Source organism: Amphibalanus amphitrite, unplaced genomic scaffold (assembly GCF_019059575.1).
Source record: "Amphibalanus amphitrite isolate SeventyFive unplaced genomic scaffold, NRLGWU_Aamphi_draft 000537F_arrow, whole genome shotgun sequence".
Classification (NCBI taxonomy): domain Eukaryota; kingdom Metazoa; phylum Arthropoda; class Thecostraca; order Balanomorpha; family Balanidae; genus Amphibalanus; species Amphibalanus amphitrite.
Window position 1 is genome coordinate 4,014 of NW_024882031.1, and position 12,788 is coordinate 16,801.

Consider the following 12,788-nt stretch of genomic DNA (forward strand, 5'->3'; position numbering starts at 1 on the left):
ATGTGCATGATGTATGTTGCTGTAGATGTGTCGCATCATCGTCTGAACTACAACTTACAGTTATCTCAATAGAGGGCGTTTTTGTTAGCTGAAAAAATTTCGAAGGTATATTGCAGGATATCTTCAGAGGCAAATTATGTTACTATAATTAAGTGGGTATGCGATGTGTGCCTACAGGTCAGTGGTGAAAGCGGCATTCGCGTATCTTGCATTTCTTCGATGCGGCGCTTTGCTTTCGGTTTTAAACGTCTTTGGAAAGAGTAACTCGTCACTGGTTCTGGGATATATCACCGACGTTCGGCTCCGACAACTCATACTTACCTGGCTCAGGGGATACCGTGATCATGAAGGCGGTTCCCCCAGGGCGAGGCCCTTCCATTGCACTTCGGTTGGGTTGACCCCTGCGATTATCCCAAATGTGGATAACTCGGGAGTACAATTTTTGTTAGCGGGGTAGGTTGCGTTCGCGCTCCAACCCTTTCTAAACTCTGAATGTTTTGTGAGGTGAAGTTGGAAAAGTTTATCACTGTGCACGGAGAATTCTTACTCCGTTTGCATTATCTTTTGACCAGTGGGCAAAACATTTGTACACTCGGGGGCAGATTGATGTTCCACAACTCTTTATCCACCGGGCTCCTATGGCTCAGCATTGGCAGCAGCCGCCTGGTAACGGTAGACTGTGCCGCTTCACTTACTTGTCAAGCGGCACAGCCTACCCACACCGTATGACACCGGTCTGGGTCGGTGGCTGGAAGGCGATGTGGGCCGCCTGTGACGTCAGCGCAGCGGTGAGGGCCGAGCCCGGGGGGTCTCGGGTCGGCGCGGCGCGGCGGCTGGCGAGGGCTGGGGAGTGAGGCGGGGTGGAAGCATGGACCATCGCGCGGCTGGGCGAGCGTAGTTAACTTTCGCGTCTCCATTTGCCAATTATTCTACCCATCAATTGCGCTAAAGCATTTGTTAAAATGCCCTATGCCCAAGACAGCGCCTATCATTTACTTGCCATGCGTATTACGAAGCACTTAAGCGTGGCAATGGGACAGCGATAGAACTTGTCACCCGTGCATCGAGGTGCGGAGCTATATTTTGCATAACATGTTAGTATTGAGGCCTTGATTGAGCAGATTGGTGTCTATTGTTTCGCACGGCAATCGTCTAGAGACGTGGGAACTAGGGGTATGGGTATAGTGCGGCAGCTAACGCCCCAATTTAAAGCGATTATTACTGTTCCTCTAATATGAGGTCGCAGCCACCAATAGCAAACCGTTCCAACCAGGAGCCAAAAAGTCGGACACTCAGGAGGGTTCGAACTTCGAACCGGGCTTCCCCCACCGGTCAGCTCACGATCACGGTTCGTCGGAAGGTCATCTCAGGCTCAAAAGAAACGGTATATACCATTCGAAAGCTGACGGTGAGCTGAATCCAAAAATGTATTTTTTATAAAAATCGATCGATGGCCTTTTTTGAAAATTGCGTTTTTGTAAAAACTTAATAATCTTTTATTCAACGGGCTGTCCCGGACATTCTTGAAAACATAAACATGTATTTTTGAGTTCCAGTGAAAGCTGAACGCCAAAGAACAATATTTAGCGAAGCATATTTCCAAACGTTAATATGCGTCTCCCACAGCCGAAAATAAGGCGCAATCACATAGCTCAGTGTCACGATGGACCAAAGTCAGCCACACAGAAGCGTGAAATGACCCTTATCGACTCGCAGACCCGGCGCTCTCGGCCCGCCTGACCGGTCACGGAAAGAACGTTCGGCTCTCGATCTGCTAAACAAATGTCATATTTGTCAGTTTAACTGTCCACATCGCTATTAAAGTTATTCAGGATACCTGTGAAGAAAATTCATTGTTCTGCTCGATTTACAACATGCTTTAATTTACATTTTTCTTATGCATATTTTGTTCCATCCAGCTGCGATCAGTGCCCGCGCAGGGGAAGTGAGCGGGGTTTCACTGTCAGAGGCTGTACTGGTGACAGCTGCTCGGCCGTGCGACCGGTCAAAGGTTACCCCTGCCCCGCCGGGCGCTACCCCCACTCCACCCGAGCTGAGGCCGGTGCAGCCTCTGACATTTCAGCGCGGCCAATTTTCCTTATATGGGCATGATACCAAGCTCAATTGAGCAAAGTAGACATGAACAAATGCAAATTAATGCATGATGTGAGGATGACAGAACAATGAATTTTCTTCACAGGTATCCTGAATAACTTTAATAGCGATGTGGACAGTTAAACTGACAAATATGACATTTGTTTAGTAGAACGAGAGCCGAACGTTCTTTCCGTGGCCGGTCAGGCGGGCCTAGAGCGCCGGGTCTGCGAGTCGATAAGGGTCATTTCACGCTTCTGTGTGGCTGACTTTGGTCCATCGTGACACTGAGCTGTGTGATTGCGCCTTATTTTCGGCTGTGGGAGACGCATACTAATGTTTGGAAATGCTGCTTCGCTAAATATTGTTCTTTTGGCATTCAGCTTTCACTGGAACTCAAAAATACATGTTTATGTTTTCAAGAATGTCCAGGACAGCCCGTTGAATAAAAGATTATTAAGTTTTTACAAAAACGCAATTTTCAAAAAAGGTCATCGATCGATTTTGATAAAAATTACATTTTTGGATTCAGCTCACCGTCAGCTTTCGAATGGTATATATCGTTTCTTTTGAGCCTGAGATGACCTTCCGACGAACCGTGCGATACGAGCGTTCATCCACTGAGCTACCGGGAATGGTCCCCGTCAGCACAAAACAAATTGACATTCACCCGCTGACCGCCAATGACAGTTTTGTGACATATTATCGCGTTTGACCGCGGCGGGTAGTCGGTGGTCTCGGTAGCTCAGTGGATGCACGCTATAGCGTCGTAGGGTGACCGGTTGGAGAAGCCCGGTTCGAACCGTCCCAGGTGCGCAACTTATTTGCTCCTAGTTGGAACGGTTTGCTATTGGTCGCTGCGATCACACATTAGAGGAACAGTAAAATTTGCTTAAAGTTGGGGCGTTGGCTGCCGCGCTATCCAAAAACCGCAGTTCCCACGTCCCTGGACGATTGCTGTGCGAAATAATAGACACCAATGAGCTCAATCAAGGCTTTAATAAATACTTGTCTGTTATAAACAATGTAGCTCCGCAACTCGATGCACGTGTGATATAACTTCTATCGGCTGTCCCAATGCCACGTTAAAATATGCCGTAATGCTCATGGCAAGTATGATGATAGGCGCTGTCTTGGGCATAGGATATTTCAACAACTGCTTTAGCGCAATTTTTAGGTAGAATAATTGCCGCCTTGAGACGCGAGAGTCAACTACACTCGCTCAGCCGCGCGGCGCGATGGTCCATGCTCCCACCCTCCCACCCCGCCTCACTCCCCAGCCCTCGCCGGCCGCCGCGCCGCGCCGACCCGAGCCATGCCCCCGGGCTCGGCCCTCACCGCCGCGCTGCGCTGACGTCACAGGCGGCCCACATCGCCTTCTAGCCACCGACCCAGACCGGTGTCATACGGTGTGGGTAGGCTGTGCCGCTTGACAAGTAAGTGAAGCGGCACAGTCTACCGGTACCAGGCGGCTGCTGCCAATGCTGAGCCATAGGAACCCGGTGGATAAAGAGTTGTGGAACATCAATCTGCCCCCGAGTGTACACATTCGTCATGTAGGTGGGTGGTGCTACAAATGGGCTGTTGGTCACAAAGAATCACCATTGGGCAAAACTATTCGGCGATTTTCCTCTACAACTCGACATTGAACGAATGGTTCAACATCGGGCAAAACAAATCGTCAATGGTCGAAAGTATTCCTCATATACCGAGCTGGCTCCCTCTATGCCGAAGTCTAGCGAACTGTAACACTGTTTTGCTGAATGGTTGAAATGAAACACACCACGCCGGAATAGTTGTGCTCAATGCCGAATGCCGATTGTCGAAATGGCTCCTCAAACAATTATGGCGAATGGTTGATTTCAAATGCAAAAGGTGTAGTTTTAATTATGTGTGCCGTAGCCCATAGAATTGCGCATTTCAGCTTGTTTAGACACTGGAGCAAACTGTGAGCCAAAACAAATATGATGGTGCTTCCTCATTTCAGAACGTCAGTTGAAGGCCAAGAACTGCGTATAGTGATGTGATGTGTCTTGCTATGAGAAACTGAGGCAGACCACATTTTGAGATGGATGGTGTATTGTACATATTGCATGTGGGGTTTTCTGTATCTGACACTCGTGCGTGGCACGTTATTTTCTGCTCGAGCAGTGATTGCCGCAATATGTGTAGACCGTTAACCCATTAATGACGCTTGGGTCATATATGACCCAAAAGCAACATCTTAACATTTTTTTCTAAATGGGGGCAAGTGGCACTTTGAGAGACTTGTGCGTGTGTTTTGTTGGATTTGTGGGTTCAGCGACGAGCGTCGGAGCCGCATAAAACTCGTGTGAGCTCGTCCACTGAAGTTTCTGGAGCCAAAGACGACGGGACTGCACAGCCGCCGGTCACTGGCAATGGCGCGCCGTCCCAAAAAGCAATATTATATTATGTTTGCACTTTACTATCTATTGAATGTACGTCCACCTGGCATCTAAACTTGTCTGAAAAAGGCATGATGTATATTTTTGCCCTTCTTGTCGCCATCGGATAACTTTTTTTTCCTCGATACATATCCATGGGTCATAAATGACCCAGCCGGCAATAGTGTTGTCAATTTTCTCGTATGTTGAATATAAGGGAAGCGATTGATGATTATACGATTATTTATTTCTGGGGGTTTTGATCAGATCACAGTGGCGGATCCAAAGGAGGGGGGTCATATGGGTCACCATGACCTCCCCTGGGACCGGCGGGGGCACCACCGACCTATCAGGGGCACCACAGGCCTAGTGTTGCGATGTTGGGATATCATGAGCGGACCGGTTGTCCGGGGCCGTGACGCGGGGCGGACCGGCGACTCGGCCGGCCGAGGGGCACCACGGGCCTGTCAGGGGTACCACAGGCTTGTTAGGGGCACCACAGGCCTGCAGGAGCACCATCGGCCTAGCAAGAGCACCACAGGTCTGTCAGGAGGCACCACAGACCTGCCAGGGGCGCCACCCAGAGGCCTACCAGGGGCACCATCGACCTCACAGGGGCACCACCAGCCTCGCACCAGCACCTTGGGCTTGTAAAGGGCTCCACGGGCCTGTCGGGAGCACTTCAGGCTTATCAGGGGCACCCCAGTCCTGCCAGGACCCAGGGGCACCAGCGGCCTAGCAGGAGCAACACAGGTCCGCCAGGGGCACCACAGGCCTGCCAGGGGCACCACAAACCTAGCAATGGCACCACAGACCTGTCAGGGGCTCCACAAGCCTGTCAGGGGCACCTCAGGCTTGTCAGGGCCCAGGGGCATCACAGTCCTTCCAGGGACACCACAGGCCCGTCAGGCCTATGGTGTCCCCTCAGGAGCACCAGAGGCCTAACAGGGGCACCACAGGCCTGCCAGCGGCACCAACGGCCTCGCCAATGAGACGTTGCAAAGCATTGCAATGCAGTGCCTCTTAATATTGTTTGGCTGAGACCGCTATACAGTATACACAATAAGGTATCTAGCTAAATCGGTTTTCGTGATAACTCCTTATTTGTGACTATGCCAATGCCGGTTGGGTCATTTATGACCCATACTTATAACTTGAGAACCGATGGAACAATTTTTTTAAGCTTGCACAGTTTTCTTACTGGGTTGTGGCTAACATTTGTTAAGGGCAACTAAAGAATCAAAAAATAAAAATTCCGGCATTAATGGGTTAATGGTTTTAAAATCATCCAATCGTACCTAGCGCCATGACCAAGATGGACGTGTTGATCAAAGCATTGAAATCAAAAGTGAATGACAAGGCTACGCGGTAATGTCAGATATTGAAATTTCCTATTGAAACTCTTGATATATTGAATGGTCGGTTTTGCCATAATCAAATAATTAAATATGGTGATGAAATTGACCAATAACATGGCAGTGACTTATTTTCGGCCTTATTTTGTTATATAAAAATACATCTCACTGCCATGTTATTGGTCAATTTCATCACCATATTTCCTATTGAAATTTCCAATGATTTACATATTTACAACAATGCAACATCACTCCGAAAGTGTGTTGGGCAAATAAAAAGGAAGAAAAAAATATTACTGAATCAAATTAATTGACCGTTTTCTTCAAATACTATTAGCCAAAATTGATATGAAAATTGCTCTTCAGCTTAAGGCCGCGTTCCCACTACGACCGTTCAACATCGTAAATTGCAACAACGGGAGCAAACGGACGAGATCGTTGATCTAGAGATTTTTCTAAAAAAGTTGAACACTTCCCTACATCTGGTATGCGGGGCAAGATGGGGAAACATCGTGAGACATCGGCAAACGGCTTGGACAAAGCCAGGGCACTAAAGAGTCGACAAAGCCAGTTGAGAGGAGCGATGATGAAGGAGGGATCGGCACAGTCAGCTATTGTAAAAAAATCAGAAAATAAGTATTTGACGTGGTAAAGATCCCATGCAGATGCAACTGAATGAATGATAAAATTAGAAAACCTTTTAAATTTATTTGCGTGTTTTATTAGGTACGCGAGCATTGAAAAATATATCAACAATGCCAGCGAAAAGCATTCACAGCTGTGATAACGACAATCTATTGACTTTTGAAGAGAAAATGTGTGCAGTTGATATAACTCATTGTGGTTTTGCTGTGAATGGAAGCTGTAACCGATAAATTGCAAGTTCCGATGATTTCTTAACAGTTAGTTTATTATCGCAATCCTCGATAAAACATTCAGCAATTTGAAGCAGGCTGCAATGCAACTGAATTTGCCAACACAGGTTCAGCGATTTAGTATACGAGGACAAGTATGCGAAGCCGGCATTCAGCTTACAGCAGTGTCACCTCATGTCACGATGGTCATGTGACTCTCGTCAAGCGATGCTAGAATGGTATAAATGCAATTATAATATCAACTGAACAGACGAGAAACACTTAAGAGTTCAGCAAGGAAGCTGACGCCGTGTGCTCAATGAAGATAAGCGAGTGTATTCGAGCACAACGGTTCACAGCAGATGGTGGCAACCGTCGACGTTTGTCTGACAGACCTGCAGTGTGGCGTGGCATCACAATGCAGCGGTCTTCCAGAGGAGAGCTTGGTCTAAGCGTTTGAGATCCCAGGCCTGTCTGCCTGAATCTACGATGCAACGCTTAGTAGCTGGCGCGCAACCGGATGGCTACTTTATCTAGGCATCTCCGAGATTCTGAGTTCCGGAGCGGTGCTACGAAAAAAGGGAGATGAAGTGCAAGTCGCACCTTTCTGACATAGCGATGATCATTCGCTCAAGAGTCGCATGCGATGTGCATAACAAGGACCAGACAGCCCAATGACAATCGCATGCTTCGCATGTGGTCGTCCCAATCACATGGCGCGGTCCAGATGGCCTTAATCCAAAAGACACTGTGATTGTTTGAGCCTCGGATGAGGCCTCAGTGACGATCCGACGGCGGAAGCTGTGTGTGTTGAACGAGGAGTCGCCGGCCGCTTGAGGTCATATAAGTGAGCGACGACGCCGATGGCCACGATTGTCGGAAACTCTGACTTTAGTTTCAGAAGAGCAAGTGCTGCTACGGCTATGTATCACTGTTAGATGATGTAAATAAACGTTTGTTATTTGCGACGCATTTGCAGTGGCATGAAATTATTTGTAGGATTCTTATTTCCAGGCGCTGATGGTAGGTAAATGAATAAATTGCACTAGACCTACGGTAAACTTGCCGAAAAGTTAATTTATTCATCGCCACTTAGCGCTCGCCTACATCTACGTATATAATTAGAGTTATGTAGCTTTTATCCGCAAAAATGCACCACCTTTCATGCCTTGCTGCTTGTCTTCTCACTTGAATGTCAAGAAACTTCCCAAAAAGGGCTTCCTGTTCTATGCACTACCTAAAAATGCTTATTAGTGTCATTTAATATCTGCACAAACCTTCAAGAACGTTCAAAAAGTTGAACACTGTTCAACTTTTTGGCGACCTCACCAACCGACCAACATGGGGAGCAAACTTTCAAAACCTTACAAATGCCTCCACCCGAAAACACGTGTCAAATACCCGGTTCCCACCACCACCGACAGAGATCGTAAAAATGCGTGCTGTGATTTTGCCGATCTTGCCGGTTTTCTCCCGTTATTTTACTTTACGATGTTGAACGGTCGTAGTGGGAACGCGGCATAAGAGTTTAATGAACATTTTGGCTGATAATATTCGTACACGTGGGATCCGTTGTGTTCCTACCTTCATGAAGTTTCTCGCAACGGCGCTGTGGAGTATATATATTACTGTATGCCTGGCCTATTCAAATACATTAGCCTGAGGGGTGTGGTAATAACTGGTGTAAGCAAGTGACCACGGTCAAAAACGAATTACCAAGTCAACATTTTGGGATGTCCTCGTTCAAAAAACAGCCAAGAGCTTCGGTCTAGACAATTATTTTATCGTTGGCATACAGTAAAATACATACCAAACTCGGCCGGTGATAAATTTTCAAGACCTCAGTCCTTACTGATTTTTGAACTCGGCCTTCGGCCTCGTTCAAAAATTCAGTTAGGACCTCGGTCTTGAAAATTTATTTACACCGGCCTCGTTCAGTATTATATAATACTGGAGGCCGGTGTAAATAAATTTTCAAGACCGAGGTCCTTACTGAATTTTTGAACGAGGCCGAGTTCAAAAATCAGTAAGGACTGAGGTCTTGAAAATTTATCACCGGCCGAGTTTGGTATGTATTTTACTGTATGCCAACGATGAAATAATTGTCTAGACCGAAGCTCTTACCCGTTTTTTGAACGAGGCCATCCCAAAATGTTGACTTGGTAATTCGTTTTTGACCGTGGTCACTTTGCTTACACCAGTTATTACCACACCCCTCAGGCTAATGTATTTGAATAGGCCAGGCATACAGTAATAAGATGAACTGTTGCTGAGTAAGAGTTTTACTGTATGCCTGGCCTATTCAAATACATTATCCAAAGGGGTGTGGTAATAACGGGTGTAAGCAAATTGACCACGGTCAAAAATGCATTACCAGAATGCACTTAAGCCCCTGCTTAAGCCAACATTTTGGGATGGTCTCGTTCCTAAGTCGGATAAGAGCTTCGGTCCAGAAAATAAATTTATCGTTGGCATACAGTAAAATACATACCAAACTCGGCCGGTGATAAATTTTCGAGACCTCAGTCCTTACTGATTTTTGAACTCGGCCTTCGGCCTCGTTCAAAAATGACCTCGGTCTTGAAAATTTATTTACACCGGCCTCGTTCAGTATTATATAGAACTGTTGCTTATGATAACGACTTGTAACAATACGAAGTTCCTTGCCTTCAAATGAGCGTTCTATAATGAGGAAGCACCATTGACCATCATCATTATTGTTTTGGCTCGCAGTTTGCTCGAGCGTCTAAACGAGCTGAAATGCCCAGTTCTAAGGGCAAAGGCCCAAATTCGTTGTGTGATGTAACTGCAGTTGTATTTTATTCTTCGAATTTCACATTAAACTTTTAGTAAGGGTCGGAGCGCGAACGCAACCTACCCCGCTAACAAAAATTGTACTCCCGAGTTATCCACATTTGGGATAATCGCAGGGGTCAACCCAACCGAAGTGCAATGGAAGGGCCTCGCCCTGGGGGAACCGCCTTCATGATCACGGTATCCCCTGAGCCAGGTAAGTATGAGTTCTCGAAGCCGAAAGTCGGTGATATATCCCATAACCAGTGACGAGTTACTCTTTCCAAAGACGTTTAAAACCGAAAGCACAGCGCCGCATCGAAGAAATGCAAGATACGCGAATGCCGCTTTCGCCACTGACCTGTAGGCACACATCGCATACCCACTTTATTATAGTAACATAATTTGCCTTTGAACATATCCTGCAATATACCTGCGAAATTTCTCAGGCATCAAAACCGCCCTCTCGTGAGTGAAGCATAAGTTAAAGTCCGTACGAAGATCAAACATATTTACAGCATCATGTATCATGTCCATGCAAAGGACATGGGGGTGACAGTTTACTGCCGGGATGATGGTGCAAATGCGTAGTAATACCTCGTCCGAAAATGGACATGCTTAGACATACAATGTAAAGCATCACAACACGACAAAATAAAGACAAGTATCGGCTGGGGGGGGGGGACTGAAGTGCTGCCATCTGTCGGACGCCACCAGCGCCACCAGACGTCCTACCACTTATTGCCCGTGGCGTCCTGATGCGCCGGCTCCAGCTGCCCTCCCCGCCACCAGCTGGAGCCGCTGCTTGCTCCCGAGAGCAGACTGGTGTTATCCGTGATTGAATCGATTGGATTGAATCAAACAAAATTTGTTGAATTAAAAAAGGTTTGTTTTACCGTCAGGATGGTTCGATTCACAAGCCATGATTGAACCAAACGCATTGGAAAAAATTGGTGATTGAATTAAAGAAAATATTAATGATTTATGAACTTTTAAAAAGTGAGGCTACTCAACAAATGTTAACTCTACCGTTATGTGATAATTGCATGACAACAAAAAGAACACAACAAATACAACTATCTCTGAATCAGGGATTTTTTTTAATCGAATCGATAAAAAATCGTTCAATAACTTTCTCTGTATCAGGGATTTCTTTAATCGAATCGATAAAAAATCGTTCAATAACTTTTTAGCTGAATCAAACGTGTATCATTCCTTTTTTTGGATTTTTGATTCTCTGAATCAAAAGGAATCAATTCACCATTTTTGAAGGAATTTAACAGTGGCGGCGGAACACTTTCAATTAAGGGGGGGGGGGGGCACCGGGCACTGCCGACTTTTGGTCCCATCCTTTCCATGCAACGCCCTTAGGGCTAATATTAAAATGCCAAAACCAAAGTGGCACACGGTGCCCCCACCCGGTTCCGCCACCTATGGAATTGAACGGTGATGAAAGAAAATCAAATGAATCAATGATTGAATCAATCTAAAAAAAGGTGAAGCAATAACCAGTCTGCCCGATAGCGCTGAATGGGACGCCGGGGGCGCTCCAGTTGTACGGCAAGTTGTTAACGGAAGAAAATGTCGCAACATAAACCCTCACAAGTCACAACCAGGGCACAGTTTACTATATTGAAGCGATGACATCCATTACGAATTCCCAGCCGCTCTTATAGACGCCTGCCATCCCTTCCCAGACCATGAATTTTTGAATGTCAAAAAATGTCACAAGGGAAGGACGGAATCTGGGTGCTCATTGCGTTAATTGCCCTACGACACTTCCCCTAGCGGCTGGTCGACGGGCCTCCTCAGTCCTCATCCTGGTCTGGTCTGGTCTGGTCTGGTTTGGATTCTGAGCAATGTCCCAAAATTTGTCGATTTGGGTGGGTAAAGACATCCAAATGAAATTCATTTTCCACTCTCGCCACCAATTTTTAAGAACAATTTTCCACTCCCAACCAAGAAAATCTAGATTTTTTGCCTGTAGAAAGAGCAGTTGTGTGGATTCCCAGCTTAGCATCAAGCATCCTACACCTTAGAATCAAATGCATGCTTTTTGTTGTTTTTCACTCTTTTTGGATCTAATCAAATCAGCAGTTTTTCATCCTCTCTCCCCTCTTTTTGGTGGATAATTTTCCCCTCTGACACCCAAGACAAAACTCAATTTTGGGACACTGATTCTGAGGAAGATGCAGACCCGGTGGATCTCCAGCACCTCTAATCCCTCGCTCGACACCCAGCAGCAGCTGGTCCCCGTTATAGCTGCAGCCTGCATAGTGCATGGTGCGAGTCAATCCCTCCAATTATAAGGACCGCCGGTCAAATGTTAAGATTGCAGGGCATTTGACATAAGTATGATGCCCCAGGGATTGTTGTAAACCTGACCCGTTAAGTGCAAGAGTTGCCAGGAGCACAGCACACTGCAATAATTCACTTACTTAAAGATATTGCAATGAACACGCCTGACGGCGCCTCGTGTTCAGTGAAAGCGGTTCACGTTCACGTGCTTGCATGCCTACTGCCTAGCACCCAAGGCGCTCTCCCAATCATTGCACTGACCTTTCGTCCGTCTGTGTGGGTGCCGACGCTCAACGTGTCACTGTCTTAATCCTGGACCTGTGCTGAAGTCATTCAAAGACTACCGTGTCGCAGTTGTGAGTGACCCGAGCCGAGCGCGCGAGTGACCCGACCCGAGCGCGCGACTGACCCCGGCCGGCCCCGTTCCGGTCAGGTGGAGCGGCTTGGCCTCTGATTGGTTGAGCGGGCCGTTCGCCTCGACTTGACCGGTCAGCTGGGGCCGTGCCGTCACGTGAATGTCCGGCTCCGAATTAGATTGCCGGGAAATCTTGCTAATTGCGAACATTAATCGTGCATATCTCGCGTTTCTCCCAACTGTTAACAGTTCCGTTAATCGTCGTCGGATTTCGTTGCGGCTTACTTTTTGCTTCCTCACCTGTTGTGATCCGGTGATCTAGTTCAGCCAAACTTCGGTAAGTGTTCTTGCATTGTCCTGCTTTCTGGGCTGGTGACAAACCACTTCTATTCCCCTTGATCCACGTTTTTTTTTATTCATCGCTGGTGTCGTGAGTGACTAAATCCAAAAACTGAGAAAAATCGAGTGACTGTACCTTTTTTGAAGGTTTCTAAACAACTTGTCTGAACTTCACGGGAGAACAAATGTGGGGTTTAAAAAAAAGTGTCGATATGTAGGCGGTACATAACGCAGCTTCTTATCTACTCGTATTCGCTCCATTAAAAGTGGTTTGCAAGTATTGTGGCGCGTGATA

The 12,788-nt window shown here is 46.8% G+C and overlaps 2 non-coding genes across 2 annotated transcripts; one reads left to right on the forward strand and one right to left on the reverse strand.

Annotated features, from left to right (window-relative positions):
- Positions 1-313: 313 nt before the first annotated feature.
- LOC122393492 lies at positions 314-480 on the forward strand. The gene has a single exon (XR_006258704.1). It is a non-coding gene; the product is annotated as a U1 spliceosomal RNA (small nuclear RNA).
- Positions 481-9,559: 9,079 nt separating this feature from the next.
- LOC122393493 lies at positions 9,560-9,726 on the reverse strand. The gene has a single exon (XR_006258705.1). It is a non-coding gene; the product is annotated as a U1 spliceosomal RNA (small nuclear RNA).
- Positions 9,727-12,788: the final 3,062 nt, after the last annotated feature.